Source organism: Cimex lectularius, unplaced genomic scaffold (genome assembly GCF_000648675.2).
Source record: "Cimex lectularius strain Harlan isolate CLEC.00 unplaced genomic scaffold, Clec_2.1 scaffold97, whole genome shotgun sequence".
Lineage (NCBI taxonomy): Eukaryota > Metazoa > Arthropoda > Insecta > Hemiptera > Cimicidae > Cimex > Cimex lectularius.
Genome location: NW_019392672.1, coordinates 1,101,555 through 1,127,576, shown reverse-complemented (window position 1 = coordinate 1,127,576; position 26,022 = coordinate 1,101,555). Strand labels below are relative to the sequence as shown.

General features: G+C 34.6%; 1 non-coding gene across 1 annotated transcript; it reads right to left on the bottom strand.

Annotated features, from left to right (window-relative positions):
• Positions 1–9,312: 9,312 nt before the first annotated feature.
• Positions 9,313–9,420, bottom strand: LOC112126375. The gene has a single exon (XR_002909936.1). It is a non-coding gene; the product is annotated as a U6 spliceosomal RNA (small nuclear RNA).
• Positions 9,421–26,022: the final 16,602 nt, after the last annotated feature.

Genomic DNA, 26,022 nt, shown 5'->3' with positions numbered 1-26,022 from the left:
TACGCTATAGGATAAAATAAACATTAATAAGAATAAAGAAATAAAAAATGAACAAAAAAAGTACATAAAAAATATATAAACGAAGATATAAACGCAACATTGGTTATAAATAAAACCGGCGAAGATACAAGCAAGCAAAAAAAAAAAAAAAAAAATTCACTTACATTAGAATGAATGAAATTATTCCGATTTCCGATTGACCAAATAACTTCTTTCAATTAATTAATCTTTCTGTAAAGTATTGGTTGAGATAAAAAAAAAAAAAAAAAAAAAAAGGCAAAAAGGAGGGAAAATTCATGAGGTGGGTTGAGATGGGAAGTTGGTGTACGAGTGGAACGAGGTCACGATAGCTCAAGTGGTAGAGCAGCGGCGTATTTAGCCGAAGGTCGCGGGTTCGAATCCCGCTTGTGACACTTACTTTTTTATCTCAACCAATACCTTACATACAGATTAATTAATTAATGAAATTAACATTCAACCTTTCTTAAGACGGTTTCGATTTAATAAAGTATTTTATAATGGCAACGACAAGTCCTGGAACTTCAGCATGCATAAAATTCAATAAAGAATCATTGAAACTAACAGCGGATCGTGTTTAGACTAGAATGAAAGTAGGACTGCTGAACGGACTTCCGAAGTGGCCCAACTGAACACGCTGTTTTTAGTTTTGTACATTACTTCTGTAGAAGTTACAAATATTAATCTTCCGATAAATAAATATTTTTTAGAGTGAACCTTTTCGATATGCTTCCATGTGGAGGAGTCTACTTTTTCGTTAGTACAAGCATTAATATGTGCCCCTTTTATACAAATTTTTGTTCAACAAATCATAATTAAATTAAGTACAAAATTTATCTGGTGATTTCTGTTGGTATACAAGGTTTGACAGTACTTTGTATTACCTACAAAAGAAAATAAATATGTATTCCTAGATATATAATTAAATGTGTTTCTAATTGTGGAGTTTTTTCATATTTGTATTATTTCATATTTCATTTCCATATTTGTACTGTAGAAATATGATTAAAATTTTGAAAAAAAACAACCTATTTTTATGGACGATATTCGCTTTCTAAATATTGTGTGAAAATTTGAAAACATTATTCATTTTTTCACCACATTTCGAAATGGTTTGTCAAAACGTAATTTTTCTTTGAGACTTAACTAATAATTATCGATGATAAAATTATTTAAAAATCCAAAATTCATTACTCCACTTTTGTCGAACTTTTAACCTTAGTTAATTACTAAGATTTATTATATATTAACTTTTTTTAAGTGAGAACTTAAAAGATTAAGTTAATAGGGGAGGCTGGTGCTTCCGAAATCGATATCGATATAATAAAAGGATATTTTGAAATGGTTGTAAGTTCCTGAAAAAACACCTAAAAGATCTTAAAACAAGCGAACTACCAAGAAGAAAGAAGAGAAGAATAAATATTAAGTAAAAATTTGTATCTTTCTTAATAATTGCTTGTTGTTTTTAAATTAGCAATAATTCCTTGACACAAAGTTCGCGAGACATCTCAAATATTCTTAAATAAATTAGATTTGTAAACAAGGCGTACAAAATGGGATATATTTAGGAAGAAGCATGAGAAACATAAATACAAGAAGAAAAAGCCGAAGAATTTGTTCTTCTATTATTCTGTTATGTTCTTTTACTCGTAAGAATTCATCAGGATCAGAGTACAGAGAAGAAAAGTATCCTATAAACCACAAATACGTAAAGTGATTATAGGGGATTGGACGGAGGTTTGTCGAGGATGACGTGCAGGAAGGATGGTGAGGTGTGAAGATGCAGACTAATGGCTCTCTGGACTCCCGCTGCGGCTAATGTCTTACCGACAGGGGAAATTAATAGAAACAGATATTTTAGAGTAATTACAAGCTAGATTTGAAAAAAAGGAGCTCGGTGTTATCGGTAGTCTGACAAATGTCCGCCCTCCGTGTTTCGAATACGCTAATCTACCTTTACGGTAAGTCAGTCTGGGTGTGCCGTCACTTTCGAAAATGACGAAAAGAAATAACTTTTCATGTAAATAGAATCCACCCACATAAATTGCTCAGATAGAACAATGGATCACCGTTGTGAGACCATTTATGTGATACTTGTCACATCACCGCGATAGCCACGGACTTCACGACTGCGTGTGAATAAAATCAACAACCCGCCTCCGCTTATAACAAACGCTATTATTATTCGAATTTATTTAATTAAATCAGCATGTGACTTCATTTTCTAACCAAACATATCTTTCTCCTTGTTTGCATTTCTTGAGTGAATATTGAAATCCGAATTCATAGCAGGTTGAATGAACACGTTCCACGTACCTGACTAACGCTAAGACATTCCCCATTTCAAAAATTCCAACATTCATTTTTTTCCACCGAATAAAATACTAAAAAGCAGTTAGGAACACACAAAAAAATGTAAATACTAAATACGTATTTAGTTTAAAGACCAATTTTATTTATTTTTTATGTTTAACTTAATTTGCATACGACATATAAGAAGTAAGCTCCAATGCAACCGGTATAAAAGTGTGTTCCTGTTTCATTTGTTTATACTATAATACTGATTGTTACTGATTACTGATTTATTCAAGCTCAAATCTGCACTTGCATGAACTTATGCACAGGTTTTGGACTTTACAATGAATTATCAGCAGGCCTCGAGAATAACCCACCTCGGGTGTTGCCTTGGGTATACACCTTGGTCTTATCCGTCCAGCCACCAAGGTAGGGCTCAAGGTGCTGTCAACAGGTAGGTCAATTCAGCACCCAACGCAGCAGTTCTTAGAACCAAACCCACTCACTCTTGTTTACCATTGTCCTGTTGGTGGTCGATGGGTATTCACTATTCCGCCGTAGACCCTCTCACACTGCAAATTCACGCTAATAGATACATTCACTCTGAACACACGCTTGGGAACCAAAACTATCATTACCATATACAATAGAACCTCCAAAAATCGGAACCTAGACACTTGCTGGGCTCTGTACAAGAAGCCTATATTTAAGATATGGAATTTGAAAAGCTTAACCTTTGTGGTTTATGTAAGGTAAACTTAAGTTAATTTTATTATAATGACACATCCAATTATTCTACTCAGTAAACTAAGACATGTTAAAATAGTTTAAACAATTGTTTAACTTTATTCTGTACTAGGATTCCAAATATTTGATTTTGAAAAATTATTTTTTAATTTGCAATTCAAGTGAACAGAACCACCTTCCTTACAAATTTTCAAGGAAATATCGAATTTGTCTTCTATTCTTCAATTTTTCTACAAATTGCAGTTATTATTGTTTAAAAAAAATTATAATAAATTTATTAGTTAGACAATCAAGGATTTAGCGTACTAAGCATCATTATCATACAAGGAAATTTTTTTCTTATATATTTTTAGACTATCAGCTCAGTTAAATTTATTCTAGTAGCGGTTGGATAAATTTCAGTAGCCATTCTATATTTGTACTTTATTACTCGATCGTTTTATTTTTTATTATTGATGCACATAACTTTCGATCAAGATAAATTCAAATTACAGTGGATATAGAATATAATTTGATTTTTATCTTTAAATGACAAAATAAATCAAAAGGCCGTATTTAATTGTAGTAATGGGCGGCTGGTATTTTATTTTCAGAGAGTCATGTTTATTAATAAGCTCTTCATGAAGAACCATTTTGAACTCGTTCCACTTATGCAGCTCCAATAGGTCTTCTTACATCTGAAATGATTTTTTTTTCTCATAATGGAAGAAACCTACATCTTCAAGGTGTACATGCACGGTGTATGCCCCGCTCCTTACCTGACCCTCGATATAATGGGACTTAGAAATTAGTTCGGCGTTTTTTTAGCTTGAAAATATAATTTTTATAGTTAACTAATATGATTATAGAGATGCGTGATTAAAGACTTCGACTTCCTTTGTATCAAAAGGAAGAATACACTCCATTTTTTACCGCCCTCAATAATTTTTTATGTTTTCTTCGTTAACCTTTACTAGAACAAAAACATATCTACTAGCATGATTTCTATAACCAAAGTATTATGAACTATTATTATTCCTGTCAACAGATGATATTTAATATCCTCATGGAAAAGGTTATTTCAAATAGAGGACAGATTTAATTTTATGGGAAGAAATAATAACCGATGTCGTTAATATTTGATCACATAGACTTAATTCTTTTATGCGAAGTTTTATTATTTATATTCATGATAACAACTTGCAAGTTGATTTGTGCTTGAATTGACTGACTAATGTAGAAGTATGTATAACTTTTTTAACTTTTTCTCAGCTCAGTATTAGTAATTTTAATAATGATATTATTATTGCATTTATATTTACTATTAATACGATATTAATCCTACATTTACTAATTATTAAATAATAATAATAATACTATTATTAATATTCATTTTAAATAATTATAGTAAATAGTAAATTAGACATAAACTTCATATAAAAAACTTGCATAAGTTATTTTACATTGTACAAACTAAAATAAACTCGTAAAAAATATATATAAAAATATGTAAATATATAGTAGAATTTTAGAAATCCCAGGCTGTCCGTTTTAGAGTGTAAGCTCATTAAGTCAAATTGCCCGTCGCTTATTGTTTTTAATTGTTAATAAAATGTAAATGAATCTGTTTACATTTTTTACTAATGAAGTATTTCTCGTGGCAAAAGGATATTATAAAAAGAGAAAAATTGCTTTCTATCTAAAAGGTTTAAGACAGCTTACTTACCACCGGCAATTAACTGGCCTCTTGTCATACTATTACACGGTATGAAGTGAATTTTTCGCACTAATTTGCAGACTAATGCAGCATATTTTCCTTATAAATCACGGTTGTAAAATAACCACTAATAATGAACGGACTTTGCCTATACTTGACACTGTACGAACTCATATTTTAATCCACCAGCATCCCCTGAGTGCTTATTCTTCTGAAACAACTTCTGCTACTAGAAAATCTTATATATTTCAATCTGTTTAGACGAAATCACCAAATGAAGTTTAATAAGATTGCCATTTACTTGATAATATCACAACTTCACCCTCCATCATCCTTTGCCGACGTCACAGTTGTGCTACTCTCTGATCCCGATGTCACAGTTGCTTCGGAAGAGCTCAAGGGACATGTCCTGCCTATAGACGAATGGAGCAAACACTGGCTTATAAAATTATTGAAGGCAAAACCACCCATCACCCTTCGGAGCAAACCCCTCGTACAATATGCCTCAATAATACTCCCATCTAAAAAACAGCCTGTGTCCACCTTGGGTTCCATCTAGACTCAAGTCTAACCTGGAGCCAACAAACCCGAGGAATTAAACAATGTTTTGGATTACTCTACACTGTAGTAGTCTACAGACTACTGGCAAGCAAATCTATTGTTTAAAAGAATTACAATCTACAAGACAATATTAAAACCAACCTGGACCTAGGGAACCGTGGGGCACGCTAAACCTTCCAACATCCAAAGAATCCTTCCATAGTCAGATCCATAGTCAATACTCCTCAATACTCCTTCTTCAACATCGTGAAGGGTGATGACCTCAAAATACTTTTCGTGCAAAAAATAATCCTCAAAACGTTTTCCATTTTCAACAATAAACTCTACCCTCACGTCAATCGAGTTATCTTACAATCCCACCAAACGACTGAAGAAGAGATTGCATCGCGACCGATTGGATCAGGCCTTGCTTATAGCTAGGGATGGTTGTTAACTCCCCTCATGATATATGTTCTATATAATTCGTACATCCAGCTCAACACATCATGTAAATAAGGTTATACGTTGTAATAAATACATTAAAAAATAAATAAAATCAATGTTCTGTCTATTAAGCTATTATTATTATTTAAGGAACAATTAAAAAAAAAACATTTATCAACATAAGTGAACCAAACGGATTTTTAAATAGAGAAACTTACAATGAAAAAGTACTGATAATTTTCTGTCATACTGGTCAATAAATAGTGTTATGTTCGAACTATTAATTAAAACGTACGTAAAGGTTACAGATAGTAATAAATATATTTAAAAATAAATAAAATCGAAGTTCTGGCCAAATCATTTAGCAAGAATAGCAGAACCACGATAAAACCTCTGTAAATTGTTTAAATACTATAATTTTTTATTTGTTCAATTTAATAAGCGTTAAATAAAATAAATGAAAACATGATTATTTATATTTATTATTATTTAATTTATTTAATATATTAATATAATATATAATTTATGTAATATATTAATGTAGAATAACCCTGCCAAACTGTGGCAAGTTAAGAAAGACGTCGGTCCCTGGTTCACGGAAAATGGGTCAGAAAGGAAAAAGGTCATACTGACAAGACTACGCATAGGTCATACAAGAATTACGCACGGGCACCTTCTAGCAGGAAAGCGACCGCATAGATGCCCATTAGGCAAGGATAGAGTAACAGCCGAGCACCTTCTCAATTGTAGAAGGCTCGACGTTTACAGGCAGTATTTTGGAATATCATCGGACCTATGCGTAGTCTTGGGGCACGGCAGCGGGCACAAATCGCTGTACCGGTACCTCAGGGCTATAGGGATTTTCAAATGTATATAGTTTATGTGTGTTTGTGCTGTGCTTGTGTTGTGTCTGAAGTTTTTGTGTGGTATTTGTGTGGTGTTTATGTTTATACATTAGGATGAATGTAATTTATTTGCGTGAAAGGAAGGGGTTATTTACCCCGCCTCGAGGAATATCGAGTACTCTGGGGGAGTGAATATGACCAGACTTCTATGTTTGTGGCGATATATATGTTATGCATTGTTTGTTGTGTATCTATTCTTAAATTGACAACCTGAGGTACTAACAAGAGGCTAGCATTTTAAAATAACGACGTAATATACAAGTAAAAGCAGAGAGTCCGTAACCAGATCGAGATGCTCAAATGGCTGCAGTTCAATGCAAAAGACGCAAGAAAGACAGGAAGGAGAAAGAATACACGCGGAGGGCCGGCGATGACCTCAGCTGTTTGTCGGCCCATAAACCTCCCACTATATATATATATATATATAAATACGTTATGTTCGAACTATTAATTAAAAATACGTTAACAGATTGTTGGTTTGTGCAAAAAGAATAAATGTGTTGACTTTATAGTGTCAATAAAATAAAACCGAGTTCGTAGTTACCCTCTATGTACGAGCTTTTATAATACGAAATTGGATTCGAATCGTACCGAGGGATATGTGTTTATAGGATTACACTAGTAATGATGATTTGTGGGTGTTCCCATATCTCACATAGGAGATAAATCTGAGGTGTAAGGCCGTTTAAAAGGGTAAAAATCATCAGTTGAACAAGTGTGAATTGTCGGTCATCTAAGAATGATTGGGGTGCATTAGTCGGCCGGATCAAGATAGAGGTACTTGGCCCGAGCTAAGAAATTACACAGGTACCAGCCAATACATTTATATGATAATTCAAGTTGATCTTACAGCATCCATCATAGCACCCCACGGTCAAAACACTGTTATTATTCTACCGACTACCTTATTATCAACATTATTATAATCAGAAGACCGAGAGAAGGCAACTTCCATTCCGACCGTACACGACTTTTAATTCAACTTTTATTTTCCTCAAGGAATTTCCGATTTCGTGATGGGCCGATAACTTTTGGCTCCGAAAGGAAATGAGATTTCGAATTATGATGAATACCTATTATACATATATTTTTTAATTCATTCAACTGAATCTTTCGAAAAAGACACAAATAAATAAATAAAACGAAATATGTTTAAATTGTTTTCTTAGTCATAGCGAAAGAGATACATATGCAAGCAACTTGAGGCGTTCGTAACTACAGCATGTTTATACCATCTGCATTTTAAAACAACAAAGGTTGAGCCAACTTAGCTAATAACATAAAGTGTTCAAAATTTTTCACATTTTTTAATTATATTAGACCCAAACATCTATTGAAGATTTCATACAAAACAGGCCTAATTTGCAAGGTTAGCATAATAACAATCCTTCTGAGAGAATACACTCACTGTAAGCACTCAGCTAGTTAGTTATGTGAACTAATGTACCTACCTAGAAGTCCCTTTTTCGATTAATAGACATTTATCAACTCAATTTGACTTCATTCATTTTCTTAAGCAAGGAAAACCAAGCTTTTGGGCGGTTAATGGAAATGTTGGTTAAAGTTAAACGCAGATCTAAGGAAACAAAGTTTTAGATATTTTAGCCAATAACAGCCTTACATGCAACGGAACAATAATTGTCCACCTTGATGACTCAGAAATGTTGCAGGTATATTGATAAAAAACCTCTTTATCAGCCATCTAATAGCCGTACATCAAGATAGAAACGAGGTGGAAATCAGCAAAATTGATGGTTGTGGTAAGGCACTTGAAATGGTGGTTTATTTTATTTTATTTTTTTTGACAGCGGCATTCGTCTGCTTGGTCATTTCAGCCCCGAAGCACTAGCAAAATATCGCAACACGCTCGAGATACCACACACACTCACACGATCACACCAATAAATACATTCTACCTATTTACATTGATCGCACTCATACTGTTTGGTAGATGGAGTAGTCGAGTAATTCTTCCATCTACCAGTTCCCTATAATAAACTATTCCAATTTGGGGTTGATGGGGTACGTTAAAAGTTTTCCGCCGTAGATCCAAGTTACTCACGCAACATGAGGGGCGATCGAGATGCTACTTCACCATCAGCCCATCTCTATTCACGCCAATAAATACATTCACACAAACATAAATTTTTTTTTTTTATTGGCCTTATGATCTTGCATATTAGCCATAGTACGAATTCTTGTGTGTTCAAATTGGGGGTTATCGGGAAAAAAGGGCCAGAGGCGACGGTGGGAATCGAACCCACGACCGCGGCGTGAGAGGCTCTCATGCTAACCACTCGGCTACCGCGGTCCCCAAACATAAATTGATCACACTAATTTGGATTGGTCACAGTTTGGAATGGATCACAGTTTGGTACATGGATATTCCTCCATTTACCAGTTCATTAAAATAAACTAATCTAAATTGGGGTCGATGGGTATTTGTATAAAATTTCCGCCATCAACCCAAGTCATGCACACAACCTGAGGGGCGGAGGACCTATTTCACCATCAGCCCCTCTCCATTCACAGCAATAAATACATTCTCTCATACAAGACACAGAAACACAAAACACATAACTTGACTTCTATATACAATAAAAAATTCCCAATTCCCTTAAGAAGCGAAATAGGGGACCCTGAAACTCGCCGCTGTGTCCGAGAACCAAAAATGTGGAAAGCTTTACGATTTTGCTTGTCATCCTTGCGCAGGGGCCATGCTAATCTTCTCTGTATCGTTCCAATTTAAGTATATGAACCGCCGGAAGTGAGTACAATGGTGGTTTATTCTTAAAACTTCTGAAGCACCATTGGTTCTTTAGATGAATAATATTAAGAAAGTGCTAAGATGTAACAATCCACGAAATTGGATATATTGCTGCTTTCTCTTGGGATGGATTTAACAACCCTCAATAATAGGTACGTCTTTGAAGATGCCATACCCATATGATGGGAGAACAAGCTGCTTTCAGAATACTTCGAAAAGTTTTCTAATTCACGGTTCAATGATCTTTTCAGAAAAAATGTTCCTTTCTTGTCCCCAGCCGTATTTATCAATGCCAAAAATCCTAATTCACAGCCTCATGCAACTCAGATTGTCAAATAAAAATTACATAAAAATGTTTTGCTAAGGAATAAATTATGTAATACATGGCGATCAACTCTACACGATATGCGGCTTGTAAGTACCGGAAAATTCATATCTTCCTGCACTACCCACTCTGTGCAAATCTTAGATAAAAATTAATTTGTAAATATTTCTAGGTAAGATCAACTGAAGTTGAAATGTTATGTCCTCACTTATGTATTATCTCTGTTAATCAAGCAAATTTTTGATTAATGAAGAGTGAGATCCTTTATATTAAAGGAATAATTTATTTGGTTTTGTATTATTTTTGATTAATTTATATAACATAATTCGATAAATATGTCTTATCTTTTTAGGAAGAATTTTAATGTTAAATTTACTAAAAATAGATGTTACACATTAGTACCACCAGACCTTTGTATAAATGTAATCGCATGAAAATATTTACTTACTTTACGTAATTGTGAAATTCTAAAAGTGCTAATGTGAAGTGTGTGTGAAGGATTTTTCTCATATTTTCTTATACCTCCAATTCAGTTTTTATTAATTATTCAGAAATCGTGAGATGCGGTCTGGTATGATGTAGGTTTCAGAAAAACATTTTCATTATCGTTCCAACGTTTCGATCTTTATTGAGAGACGTTGCAACACGACACGCAAGAATGGCACAATTACACAGAAGATAAACAATTTGAGGAGTAGAAATATTTTGATTGAATATAAAAAAAATATTTTGCATTGTATAAATTCACTTTTCCACATCCTAAATGTATTTGTTAAATGTAAACAATGTTTGCAAATCCCAGGCCATGCAGATGATCTCAATAAAGTTCGAAACGTTGGCACGATAAAGAAAATGTTTTTCTGAAATCTACATCACACCAGACCGCATCTCACGATTTCTGAATAATTATCGATTAACGGTCACTAATCACCACACAATCAGTTTTTATTATTTCTCCAATTTCTGGTTGAAGTATTATGCGAATATTGTGAAAGATACTCTTTCCGTGCAAAAATCGCAATACATTTAAAAAAATAAACATATATACAATAATATCAGATATAAAACAAATAAAAATCTTTAAACAAAATATGTTATTATGCAGATGGTTAATTTTATCCATTAATACATAAGTAATTACTGGAAATGTATAAAAAATAGTAATACGTGCATTCATAATGGTGGGATTTTTTTGGGAGTAGTAAATCAAGAGAACGAGAAAAAAATATTTCAAAAGGAGCTCGTAAAATGTTTAGTCAAATAAAATGAGTGTAAACATGTACAGACCGTTTACTCGAAGGGCCCATTAAAAATAATAAAAGGGAAGGTCCCACTTTAATTAAACAGCTCGTATACCTTTCCTTTCTTAACACTCGTTAACCGGGACAGGGAAAAAACCTCGTGGACTCGAAGAAAAACACGGCATATTTTATGTTTTGTGAAAATGGAAAAAAGAGTTTGCCGAATGAATATTCTAAAGGTATCATGCTGTAAAGGACGATGATTGCAGATTGATAAACTAAATTTGAAATCTCCAGAATTTTTTTTTTGGGGGGGAGCCCTCGCAATTAAATCCATACTCTTGATAATGAATTGTGTGCGACTGTGTGTAATTAAATGATGTTAATTGCCGCCGTTGGTAATTAAATCAATTATAGTGTATTAGTGTGAAACTTCCTGGTGTAAGAACGAATAAATAATAGAAGGGAAGTTAATCCACAATTGGCTGTAATAAACTTTGTTACGTCGTGTAAAAAAGTCTGCATCCCAGCGACATACTAGGGGTATTAGATCGAGAAAAATGACGTAGACTTATAAGAGTTAACATTGCTCGATCTAACAGGCCATGACCAATGTTAGATGTTAGGTCGAAAATGTAGTCACTTTGCTATCCGTTAGAGCGTAGGTAACCAAAATGGCAACCGTGAATTTAACAGCTGTTGTTTTGTTTACACGTATTTTTATTCTTAAATAAGCATTAATTAAATCAGACCAATACATTTCTTTTTTCTTTCGTTAATTTCTGACCTGTCACCATACTCTCATTCATAATAAATACATTCCCTATCCTATAAAGTTGCAGTAATTAGGACGTTAGGATACAAGTTAGGTTTGTCAGTACATGTAAAGAGTGTCTTTTGCTAGTACTTTTCGAGTGCCTTTTTTTTTTAAATTAATTTCTGCCATCTTACAATTTAACACAAAAGAGGGGCGCCGGTGGCCGCAACGGTTTAGGCGTTGACACGGCGCTCATCACTGTAAGGTAAAGGTGCCGGGTTCGAATTCAGGACCGCTGGACATACTTTGAAAAAAAAACACAAAAGAATACCAAAACAAACAATAAGAAGCCTTCAAGGTCTGTTATAGTTTTATTTTTGTTTCTACCAATCGCCCCGCGCAGCATTGCTAAGAAAAGAAGAGGGCGTTCACGATCTTACTGGATATTTCTCGATTCGAGTTAACACAAGTTAGCATCTTACGAACATCGCGAATACCCCTACTATCTAGAAATTTACTTATGGAGGATACACATTTTTAATATTTAGCACATATCAGTTAAATGTGTCTATTTTTTATGTTGAATTTGATTAGATAAATTGAAATTGAATTTTCGATCGTTATTTCCTTGAAATTTCTGTTTGTAAATAACTTCATTAGAAGGCCCTCTTCGAAAATGATGGGAATAGAAGAGCAGAGGAAACTGAAAGCAGGGCGAAGGTTGTCGGTGGAATGACGTTGGTGGCAATCTCCTTTGCTGTCGATTAAAGGAGTCGATATCAAATTGGATTGCGAGGTTCATTACGAAGGAGCTGCCTTTGTTGATTGAGCCGGAATGTTACTAACTCGATCTCCCGGGCGGCGGGTCAAGACTGCCCACTAACCAGGTTACGTAGTGTAAGTTTGTATGTTTCCCCTGAGAGAGGTGCACTAATGGACTTGCTCTCAAGATGGCCCCTCCAGGAGGTAATTAATTCAAGAGAGGGAGACCACAGCCCACTGACCCTCGATACATTAAATATACCTCGGCCGTCCGCGGAATACGTTAATATTCGGCTAAGGTCGTCAGGGTGCATTATTACTGGGATGGACACGGAAACCGCGAAGGATCCGTAAAGTACACGCCTGCAAGACGGAAAAAGTGCGCACAGTAAAAATATAAAACTAGTTTACAATTATTGAAAATTCTTTCTTTAAAATGGACACGATGATCGTTCTATACCTTCTAATCAAGTATGCTTCATGCACCGGTATGCTGTGAACACAGAACAGGAGACACAATAGCCCTTAAAAGGCGCAGTATAGTACGTACCCCGACTAATCCATCGTTTTATATATCAATAAAGAAATTGTGAGATTTCCTCTTGAAGATCACTATCATCAATGGTTTGTGTTTTTTTTTGTCAGGTATCTTTTATGTTATAATTTAAAAAAAATATTATTTTCCCCTCTTATGAAAATATTATGTCGTTTTCTCCTTCCTCAAGTTCAGAAATACCAACAACAACCACATATCCTCTTACAGACCCATCAGCCTTCTTCCGCTATGTATTACCTACAAAAACAAAATAAAACATGTATTCCTTGATACATAATTACACGTTTTTCAAATTATGTAGTTTTTTCATATTTCGATTGTTTGTACTCAGGTTCTGAAGAAATGTGATTAATATTATATAAAAAAGAACCTTATTTTTATATATGGTATTTTTATATACTTTCTATATATACTTAATATACTTTACTTTCTAAATATTCTATAGAAATTTTAAATCATTCATTTTTCGCCACTTTTCGAAATGGGTTGTCAAAACGAAATTTTCTTTGAAACGATAAAATTAGTTAACAATCCAAAATACATTACTCTACTTTTTGTTGAGCTTTTACCCTTAGTTAATTACTAAGAATTATTATATATTAATTAAATTAATTAAGGTGGTTGAGATAAAAAAGTCAGTGTCACGAGCGAAATTCGAACCCACGACCTTCGGCTTGATACGCCGCTACTCTACCACTTGAGCTATCGTCCTTTTTGCCATTTTTCAAATGTCGTGTAATCGGAGCTCTCAGTGGCCATTTCATTTGTCGCCGAGAATCCAATCCGATTACACGACATTTGAAAAATGGCAAAAAGGACGATAGCTCAAGTGGAAGAGTAGCGGCGTATCAAGCCGAAGGTCGTGGGTTCGAATCCCGCTCGTGACACTGACTTTTTATCTCACCTTAACACCTTAATTAATTGAATGTTATTAACTGGTCAAGCGGAGCACGAAAAATAGTGAATTATATATTAATTTTCTTTAATTAAGAGATCAAAACATTAAGTAAAGAGTTTTTAACCGTCTTAATAATTGTTTGTTGTTTTTAAATTAGCAATAATGCCTTGATACAAAGTTCGTGAGACATCTTAAGCAATCCTTAATTAATTTAAATTTGCAAACAAGGCGTAAAAAATGGGACACATGTAGGAAGAAGCATGGGAAACATAAATATAAGAAGAAAAAGCCGATGAATTTACTTCTCCTATTATTCTGTTATGTTCTTTTACGAAGACTCTTCTGTAAGAATTCATTAAGACGAGACTACAAAGAAGAAAAGTATCCTATAAGCCACAAATACGTAAAGTGATTATAGGGGATTGGACGGAGGTTTGTCGAGGAAGACGTGCAGAAAGGATTGTGACGTGTGAAGATGCAGACTAATGGCTCCTAGATTCCAGCTGCGTTAATGCCTACCGACCCGTCGACCTTCTTCCTACTATGTCCGAAATCATTGAAGACTCCTTTTAAAAAGGTTAATAGCTATTCTAGATACCCAAAATTCCTTCTCAACCAATTCGGCTTCTGTCCTAATCATTCCACATTCTAACATTGTTTCAGCGTTGTGACACTATCTTCTCTGATGTCAAGATTAAAGATGTTCCTAGAAGTATGATAGTTAATAGGGTCTGGCACTCGCGTTTGCGTTATAAACTCAAACGCTTCCTACTTCCTCTTTATTACCTTATCCTGAAATCCTGCGTAACCTACCGCTATTTCAGAGTGAGATGCGGCAACTAGTTACCCGAAATCAGATACAAGCCGTGTCCCACAAGGGAGCATTCTTGGTCCCAGCATATTATTTATACTACTGACCTACCCACAAATCTTAATATCATCATCACCACCTACGCTGACGATCGCAATTCCTCTAATGCGAATCCTATTTAACATATCCCAATATTCATGAAAGACCTTGAGCTTATCGAAAACTGATGCTATGTACATAATTGTTTCTTGTTCTAATGGTGTAAATAATACAACGATTTATTAAAATTAGTTTAGTAAAAGAAAAATAGGTTATTTTGATATTAGATATCATCGAAAGTATAAAAACGACATAATGATACAGTCCGCCGCGAAGCAGGTGGACAAACACGGCAAAGCCATTACTATTATAATCCGAACGGCAAACATTATGAAACCCCTGACGTAAATCTAAATTTTATGCATTAGGTTTATTTATTCAAATGCGTTTTGCTGACGTGCCAGAGAGTAAAATGCGTCGGACCCATGTCCACAGTTCTCTAGAATTTTTCCAAGATGTCAAGCGTGCAGTCAATCGATGTCTGAATAATTTATCACAGTATAATCTCGGCGAAAACAGTAGAGAGACGAGATTGATTCAGCCTCCCACGCGAGTATTACAACACCCAGACGGCGAACCGTGCGGTACCCTGCATATTTAACCAAACAGGTTCGCTGTCAAGGAGAGAAATACGACGATCAACTTTTCCCTAGGAAATTAGTAGTAACTGATCGAATAATAATATGATATATAGATCGTTGAAATAAGCTTTTTGTTTGAATGATTGATCAAATTGAACTGTCGCCTTATCAATTTTTAAAATGACGGGTTTTCAAATAATTTAATACTAGCATCATTTTCTTATAGAAAAATAGAACCTGAAACATATTGTTTCTAATTTACACGTGAAAAAATTATCCGTGTTAACAGTGTAAGGTCACAAGGATGCCAGGTCTCCATAAATACATCTGTTTATTTTTAAGGATAATAATATTATCCAACCACCGGTTTTTATCTTTTATTTAACTTTGTCCCGTGGATTCGGTTTTTATAGAGATTAATAGGCTGTAATTTTACCTTACGTCCTCCGGTTTTGTGGAACAAATAGATAACCGTAGGCTAAATAGAATCCACACCTGTTGGATAAAAAAAAATGTTTACACCTCTAATCTCTCTTTACTCGGCAAAGAAAAACTATAAACTCTTACAAGAAAAACAGAATTGTTTGACAAAGAAAATCGGTGTTTTTAGTTTCAAAAGATTTTCGGATATAAACTATGAAGAAGAAACGATGAAGTCGGCTCGCTCAAGAATGAGTAGAGAAGAAACAACGTGTAAATAATTGACAAAAAATGGTTTGAACTCGATAACATTACTTCAAGAGCCTCGACGCTTTAGCTACGTCGTGGGGCCGTTTCGAGTAAACTTTGTTAATAAAAGCAGACAAAAAATTACGGTAAACCGCTATTTAAAGGAAACTTTTTCAGATTTCCCTGGTAACTTTTCTCATTTCGAACGGATCCCAATATCATTTTACATTCACACTTGCCTGCAGAAGTTTGCATTACTGAACTAAAAGACAACTTTTAATTTAGAAGGTTTTTTTAAATTACTTAATTTTCATTGATATTATTATATACAATAATGACTAATCACAGCCCACTGTGAATGACCAACCTTGTTGAAATGACAAGAGGGTATGAATTCTCTCCCTGCAAACAGACAATGGACCTGAAAAAGTATTAATTATGGGTGAAAGTGGGATGATGACGGGTTAGAAATTCTATAATAATCAATTTTCATGTTATTCTTTGTTTATTGTCCATGTTAGATCATGTGGAGAGCACCGACAATGAGAAAACGGATCCAAGGCCGAGCCCGGCTATTGATCTTGCCGACTCTTTTTATTTCTTCTCTTTTCCCTCTTTGCCCAAGATATCTATCTTGTATTTAATTTCAGGTGTATTTCCCCTAAGCGGTTATCGGTGTATTTCGATCTTGAACAAATTAACTCTGTGAGCCGGTTACGGGCCCTCGATTTCGCCGAGGATGTAGAATCGGCCTCCGACCATTGTCTCGACCATGATCTGAAATGTTGGCGAAGTTGTTAATGGAAAACATTCCATATTCCATATGGCTCCATTTACATTCAAACACGGGAAATAAACTACACTGATGGACAAAATAAACGCACCGCCCTTAAATTTTAATTTTTTTTAGATTTATTCGTATTTTCCATAACAAAAATAGGTTTGGTTGTAAAAATAAGCTATTTAAAAAAATGTTTATTACCTAATTCTTAAAAAAACAATTATTGAGCAAAGAACAAAAACAGAAAATTCAAAAACAAATAAAAATGTTTAAAAAAATTTCCAGGGCCAATGTTAGATGCTAAGTCGAAAATGTAGGCACTTTGCTATCCGTTAGGTCTTAGGTAACCAAAATGGCAACCATGAATTAAACAGCTGTTTTTGAACCAAATAAAAACAAATAAAAATGTTTAAAAAAATTTCCAGGGCCAATGTTAGATGCTAAGTCGAAAATGTAGTCACTTTGCTATCCGTTAGGGCTTAGGTAACCAAAATGGCAACCATGAATTAAACAGCTGTTTTTGAACAAAATAAAAACAGAAAATTCAAAAACAAATAAAAATGTTTAAAAAAATTTCCCCTGCTTTAATATCGAGTATTTGCAAATCTGGTACAATCAAATCCGTTAAACGCTTTTTTCTGATAAACCAAGCACTCAATTCCAACCTCATTCAGGTCGTCATCCATAATACGTTTTCTGATAAAATTCTTATGAATTCTTTCCAATTCAACAAGAAAAGCCGCTTCAAACTCGTCTAGGGTGTACGGACCTGGGCTTCGCCGTCGAATTCGTAGCTTAAGTTGGACCCAAAGGTGTTCGATTGGAGTCAAATCTAGACTTGTGCTGGCCACGCTAAGCACTCAATTCTAACCTCATTCAGGTAGACATCTATATATGCTTTAGCGGGTTTGGCATTTCCTTTCACCGATGTGGGGGGCAAATGGCACTACATAGAAATGATGAAAGTGGGGTGAGTATATAGAATACATTTGTTTAAATGACGATTCTACTCTCAGATTTGTTGTTTACAACTATCCGGATTTCAAACATTAAACACTCATCATCGGGTTGAAGGAGTTAAAAACACGTCCCTCCACATTAATTTTAAGAATGCACCCACCGATCAACCGCCAACGCAACGTTACAATGAAAAGATAATTTTCATGTTTATGTGTACTAACAACACATAAATATGACAATAAGTGATGTAATTTTTATTTTACACGAACACATATACTTTTGGGTTTATTGTATGAATAGCTTAGAAGCTTAATCATAATAATCATGGTAGTTAATATTACGACTGAGAACGGTTTCACCTAATTTTTAATGACAAATGGGGGAAAATAAAGTTTTATTGTAAGATTCAAAGAAACAAAGGAGAGCTAATTATTGGTAAACACGGATTATATAAAAATTTAACCTATTGGTAAGTAAATTTATCAAAAAGAAAAAGAAGAAATTATGAGAAGCCGGTATTTTGATACAAGTCAGTAAATATGTAACATTATTTAGTGCCATATAATATAATTGAACAAAGTGATTTCCCTGTATGGATATATCCGAGTAATTTCCAAGGATGAACCAACTAACTACAAACTTAAACAAGAACCGGCCAAACTTAGAGCTGAAATGTACAAAAAATATACTACTTCGCATACTAAGGCATACAAATCCTTGTGGTACTGTACGAATAAAATCTTGAAGTATAAGGACTACAATCCCACTATACGTAGCGATAACCCATGGGCTAAATCGAATTCCGACATAGCTAAATCGTTTTCAAGAGCATCTTTCAGCAATGTTCACTCTACATCATGATATACCTGACCAGAATCACCGGTATGACATTGAACATGACATGTATATCCCCTTGCAACTCTTTCCTTCTCGTAAAGCATTTACTTCGTATGTCGTAACAGACATACGACACTGCTAAACAACTACCTCCTCCAGAAGCTATGATCCACTTTACCTAACATACCTAAACACCGCTTTACTCAGGACCACATATTTTTCATTGCATTGTCGTTCTCAATAATTGAAATGATTCGTAGGCCAAATAAACCTTCTGATGTAGAGGTGCAATCTTCGTAGAGGTCATTAGACAGGTGAAGAAAGAAGAAGACTAATTATTGGGTTCACCAAGCGTTCGGTAACTTATAGTGCCATCATCAGGGCTTTCCCTAGAGTGCAGAAAACGATTAACATGGAAAACTATTGTAAAAGCATTTTGGGTTTAAGGTTATGAAGCATATGGCCAGCATACTACATTTTACATGGTGAAAATAGACGTCTCGCTAATAAAAAATCCATATGACTAAAGGTCCAACAATTTTGTTCTGACTAGCAATTTCTTACAGATAACATTTATGATCACAGAGAGTATTTTTGACTAAAATTATAGCTATTTACAGAAACTATGTACAAAGGATTAAAATTAATGAGAGAGAGAGAGAGAGAGAGAGAGAGAGAGAGAGAGAGAGAGAGCGACAACACCGTCGCCTCAGGTTGGACGTCGTCTTCTTCACCTGCCTAATGACCTTTACGAAGATTGAAACTCTACATTGATTATCTGCAGGTCGAACAACAAACATCAAACCTTTTGATATTCCTAGTTCCTATCGGCCCGTTAGCCTCCTATTTAAACTTGCCAAAATTCTAGAATTGAAAATTTTAATATTATACCCGATCATCAGTTTGCATTCCGCCCACTTCACTCGACAACTCAACAACTGCATCGTGTTGTTGATAATATCACTCTTCACTATCTCATACTGAGGTCATTTTTGACTACCCATTTTGCCGAGTCCGCCAGGGAACGGAATTTTCACTTTAGGGCGGGGGTTCCTCAGGGAAGCATACTTGGTCCATTTTTATTTTCAACATACATTGTAGATAGTCGTACACATGTTAACATTTCAACACATACATTCACTGATGGCACAGCGATTTTTACAGGTCATTCAGATCCCCCCCCCCCCTAATAAACTCACAACTTACAACATCAATTGAATGTATTAACAGTATGGTTCACAAAGAGGAGAATGAAAATAAACTTAACGAAAAGCGCAATGTTGTAAAATTTTGGTATAAGATGAATCAAAAAAGTTGAAAGTTGATTCCGTTTGATACTTTCTAGAATTTTCTGTCCAATATAAATTATAATATTTTACTAATTCACAACACGGTTCATTGAAAATAATTAACAGGTGTTGTAAACAGTGAGTTTCGCCCGATTCAACAAGGGGTTGCAAACAGCGGGGTGTCTTTGTTTTTCCCTCTTTTGTCTTCGGCAGCCGTAAATGCCAACTGTCACGAAATACTCGGACGGACGATATTGCACTTAAGATACTTGAAACGAACAAATGCCAGCCAAGATTGTTTATTTTTGTAACGGAAATTACAGGCTCGAATAGTTATTTTGCGTTAGATCGATAGTCCCTGTTTATACCGTTCCCCCTTCCATCCATGTCCGTTGATCAGCTCAACACTCGCTATCCACAAACCAAGAGCTAACTTACAATTGAATCCATAATAAAATATTTGTTTTATGTAAGTCATGTAAAATTTTAGGATAACTTATAAAACAGGACTTTTGTTCTAATCTAATGTGCATACCATTTTGAACTAGCCTTTTAAATTTTGCACAGTTGTTATTTACAATTATTTTTCACTAATTGTAACTAATACTAAAAAATGCATGTTTTTATCTCATGTCATTTCATCAATAAGGTGCTACGAGTTTTGTTTAGTGTAGCATTATGTGTTGTATATTTGTACACATAAAAGTGCTATCAGGTGGGGATTCATCCTCGTGTGCCCTGATTCCCTGAGTGCGTTGTGGGCACTAAAGAACAGATGCTCGTCGGATCCTCTTTTCGTGCTTTTGTTTGAAAGACATTTACAAAGATTTTGAAAGACAAAGATTTGGAGCATCTCGGAAAAACGATAGGAATTTTCTGGGCCTGAACACGTCGGACTGGAGGGCAACGAAAGTACAGATGAGGCCGTCGTGCCTGACATAATTGCTTTCCATTATTTTTTTTATGACCCTGTAACATCATTCCAATGCAAATTTTATGAATTAGTCGTACTATAAACCATTAATGTAAAGTTCCGGGCATAAACATTCTAATACAGCTAGTAAAAATAATAATAATAATATAATTTAACTGGTTAGGGACACTTAGTGACTATCGTCTGTTAGAGAAGGTTTGTTAATTAATGTACGTAAAAATTATAAATATATATTATAATATAATTTTAATTATAATATATTATAATTCAATTAAATTCTATTATACATAATAATAACAACACAAATATTATATGTGGTGATTAGTCGATGATTATTCGGAAATCGTGAGATGCGGTCTGGGGTGATCTAGGTTTCAGAAAAACATTTTCTTTATCGTGCCAACGTTTCGATCTTTATTGAGATCGAGAACAATTGTGCCACTGTTATGTGTATCTCACTGGCACTCTCAACAGGACTCGCAAGAATGGCACAATTGCGCAGAAAACAAACACTTTGAGCCCTGAAGATGATCTCAATAAAGATCGAAATGTTGGAACGATAAAGAAAATGGTTTTCTGAAACCTACATCATACCAGACCGCATCTCACGATTTCCGAATAACAAATATTATATATAATAAAATGTTAGTGGGAAGTTTATGGGCCACCGAACAGCTGAGGTCATCGCCGGCCCTCCGCGTGTATTCCTTCTCTTTCCTGTCTTTCGCGCGTGTTTTGTATTGAACTGCAGCCATTTGAGCATCTCGATCTGGTTACTGACTCTCTGCTTTCACTTGTATATTACGTAGTTATTTTAAAAAGCTAGCCTCTTGTTAGTACCTCAGGTTGTCAATTTAAGAATAGATACACAACAAACAATACATAACATATATATCGCCACAAAGGTAGAAGTCTGGTCACATTCACTCCCCAGAGTACTTGATATTCCTCGGGGCGGGGTTGAACCCACTCCATTCTTGCTAATAACTTACTTTTACTCTCCAGACGTCACACACTCACCCCAGAGTACTCGATATTCCTCGGGGCATAATAGTTTTTTAAAATGTGAATTATTATGCTTTTCTTTCTGAATTATAAATTTAACTAATATTAATCCCATTAAATAATTGTTTATTACATGGCTGGAACTTCTAATGGTGGTAAATTTGTTGTCCCGATCTGGAATTTACATTTTGCCATTTTTGGTTTAAAACTTGATGCTGAATAAGGAAGACAACTATTATATCATATATGGTGATGATATAACGGGTCATAATTTCAGCACATTTATCTTGTGATGCCATGATCATATTTTTAAAAAGCCTCTTGACAAATGAAATCTCAATACAAATATGATGTTAGGTGAAACAATTTTTGGCTTATTAGCGTAATTTTTTTTAATCATGTTTTTCATCATCAGACAAGTCGGTAAATCAATTATTACGCTAAATATTATAGTACCACAAAGAGTTTTGCTAACCAATACGATATTATGCAGCACCGTCGTGTAAATCTCAAAATACAGTAGAACATAATCAAATCGGAGACGATCAGAATTTTTTTTCATCATCTTTATTTTTTTTATACGGTAGACAAACAGATGACTGTATACATCGAATTGTCATAGATCTTAAAATAGATTTTCCAAGTTTCATCACAAGTCTATACAAAAAGAAAAGATAAAAAACAAAATCGTTAGTTAGTGCTCAACTGGCAAGGTTTGTCCGATTGCGAATTCATTCCCAACCAATGTAGAAGTGTATGAATTTTATATATCTGAGGGGGCTTTGAGTAAAAATGAGTTTCAAGTGGGAGCGATGAGCTTCAAGGTTTTAAATATATTAAATACTGAGATTCGACAACTATCTTTCATTTTTATTTCCCACATTCTTTTAAATTCCGTGTTCAGAATAATTTTGTATTATAACATACGCAAAAATTTTTTTAACCATTGCACGTAGTATTAAGGGTTAATTTTGAAATTTGAAAGGCTGTCCACTGTACATTGCTTTGGATTCTTGGGTTTGTGGTCAATGATGGTACGTGTGCTATATAATGCTTTCGATCTCTTTATTGGCCTTCATCAGGGCTTTACAGAACAGTGAAAAAATACTTTTTTCCCCCGGGGGCTTCCAACAGTAAAGTCAGTTCATATTCCTCCATCGGCCATACAGTCTAAAAAGATCACCCACTTACAACAAACAAATAAATAAATAACTTAAAATAAATACACGACACAATAAAACACAACACAGATAGCTTATTTACACAGATATTCACGTTTTATACACTATTTACAAGTGAGGAAACACCCCAGTTTCTCTTAAAAAGCGGAAAAGGGGATCCAACATCTGACTTGCTCGCCCGAGTACCGTTCTTATGTCGGGTTCATGCCTACTCGCTCCCTGTAGGGGGCCAAGGCACAGCACTCCTCGACAAGATGAGACACACTGAGCAACCTTTCTCTACAAGCGGGACACCTGCGCTGGTTTTGACCCAGAAGCAGATGTCCGTGTGTCAGACGGGTATGGCCAATCCTCAACCGAGTTAATACGATCCTTTCATTTCGTTTCAGAGCCTCATGGGGCTATCGTTCAGTCGTGCCCTTAACTCGCAGGAGCTTCTCGGACGACCCGGTGCACTGACGCTGACAACGCTTTCTCACAGCGTTGTTTACTGCTCGCACACCGTCACCGGGCCGGATCGAGGTAGCTTGGTCTGGAGGGTCCCAGCTTTCGCTGCCTCGTCTGCACGTTCGTTGCCCTCCAGTCCGACGTGTCCGGGTACCCAGAAAAGTACTACCGTTTTCCCCAGGCGCTCCAGCTCAGCATATCTTTCCAAAAGGAGTACGACAAGAGGGGTCCGTGGAGAATCTGTCCTGGATTGCCGAACAAAATTTAATTATTTTTGGACCTATAATTAATTTACCTACTGTTTCAAAATAGTCTAATTTGATTTACTGTGTTCAGTGCAATAACTGTCCCAAGGTGTACTTTGGCCGTACCAAACAATACTTGACAGAGATAATAAGAGGCCACAAATATGACTGGGCAAATCAAAATAGGCCAGTTACTGATCTATCTATGCACAAATTTGAATTGAGACACACGTTTATTCAGCAATGTAAAAATGTCCAAATTGTACATAGTTGAACCAGTCCTTTGTAGAAAACTAATGAAAGAAACAATTTATGTTGAAAAAGATAACAATGCATGCAATATTCATACGGACTGCAATAAATTAGTTCCAATTTATTGTTATATAATTAAATGATACATTTTCTGTGATAACCTTACTGACGTGTACAAGTTAACTATTTCCATAGATGTTCCTTTATTAGAATATTATTAGAACTTATTCATATTTAAAGAATGAATTATTTATTATCGTGCTAATTATTTATTGTAATTGTACGTTGCCCACTTATTTGGTTGCGAAAGAATCTATTAAAATAGGGAAATTATGTCTATCACATATATGTGGTTGTAATTGGTTTACTTGCAGGCCAAATCATGTTTCTAATCTCTTATCTGAACTAGGCTGAATGAAGATTATATATTTTAAATAAGACATTTTAACCAGGACTTCCCTCATGATCAGTATTTAGATTTAGACGTATGAAGTAATTACGGGTCCAAAAATAAACTTTTGTATTTTGTTACTGTTCTGTTTAGCCCTGATGAAGGCCATAATTACACAATCCCAATAGTTTGAAAAAATAACATTAACTTCTGTTGGCCGATACTTCCATCCACAATTGGTTGCTTCATATTGCTCGATAATATTGGCAATAAAAGCTTTGATGTTCACCGCGACAAAAAATACTGAATGCTATCAAGACTATTCCCAGATAAAACATTTATCAACGTAAAATAAATTTTACATCCATTGGGGTATTAAGGAGATAAACTTTAAATCTAATAAAATATATATTTTATCTATATTATGAAAGGTTTATAAAATCTATTGCTAATTCTTTTCATAATACAGGGTGTCCCAGTTTCTTCTGACAAATCTCAGGGAATCGATTCTACTATTCGTTTGGAGCAAAAAACGCCCAGGAGAAAATTTTCTTAAAGTTCTATATTTTGAAGATATTCGTCAATTTAGGTTTTTTCAACTTCTCACTACCTTACCACATAAAAACGCTTACAACTTCCAAAATGTTGAGACTACAACAAATCCAATTACACCATTTGAAAGAACGCTAAATTTGCTGTAAAATACTACTATTTGCAATAATCTGAATGAAATAAAATGTTAGCCAATATCAGTTGGAACATGTCAAAATTACAAAATTTAAAATTTTGGTCATGATTGCACGTTCTATTGAGGTTACAAAAAAATACCTACAACTTGTCAAATTTCACAAAAACTTTTTCATCTAATATGCTTTACGTTGATATATCCAGGTTTTTAAATAACGTTCTAGTAGAGTTGAAAAATAACAATTGAATGTTCGAAAACGTGAGCTAAGGTAAATTTGAAGGGGGGGTCGAAATAAATCAATTAGAACTCGCTTTGTAAAATAAAAATGACACTTGTTTAATGAAAAATGCTGGTTGGGATCGAAGTTTAAACAATAATTATCACAGAATTTATCAGGTAGGGTGTGTTACTGAAAGATAATAATATTAATTAATATTAATATTATTTTACAAAGCGAGTTCTAATTGATTTATTACTACCCCCCTTCAAATTTACCTTAGCTCACGTTTTCGAACATTCAATTGTTGTTATTTTTAAACTTTATTTGAACGTTATTTAAAAACCTGGATATATCAACATAAAGCATATTAGATGAAAAAGTTCTTGTGACAAGTTGAGGTAATTTTTGTAACCTCACTAGAACGTGCAATCATGACCAAACTTTTAAATTTTGTAATTTTGACATGTTCCAATTGATATTGGCTAACATTTTATATCATTCAGATTATTGCAAATAGAAGTATCTTACAGCAAATATAGCGTTCTTTTAAATGGTGTAAATGGATTTGTTTTAGTCTCAACATTTTGGAAGTTGTAAGCGTTTTTATGTGGTAAGGTAGTGAAAAGTTGAAAAAACCTAAATTGACGAATATCTTCATAATGGAGAACTTTCCGAAAATTT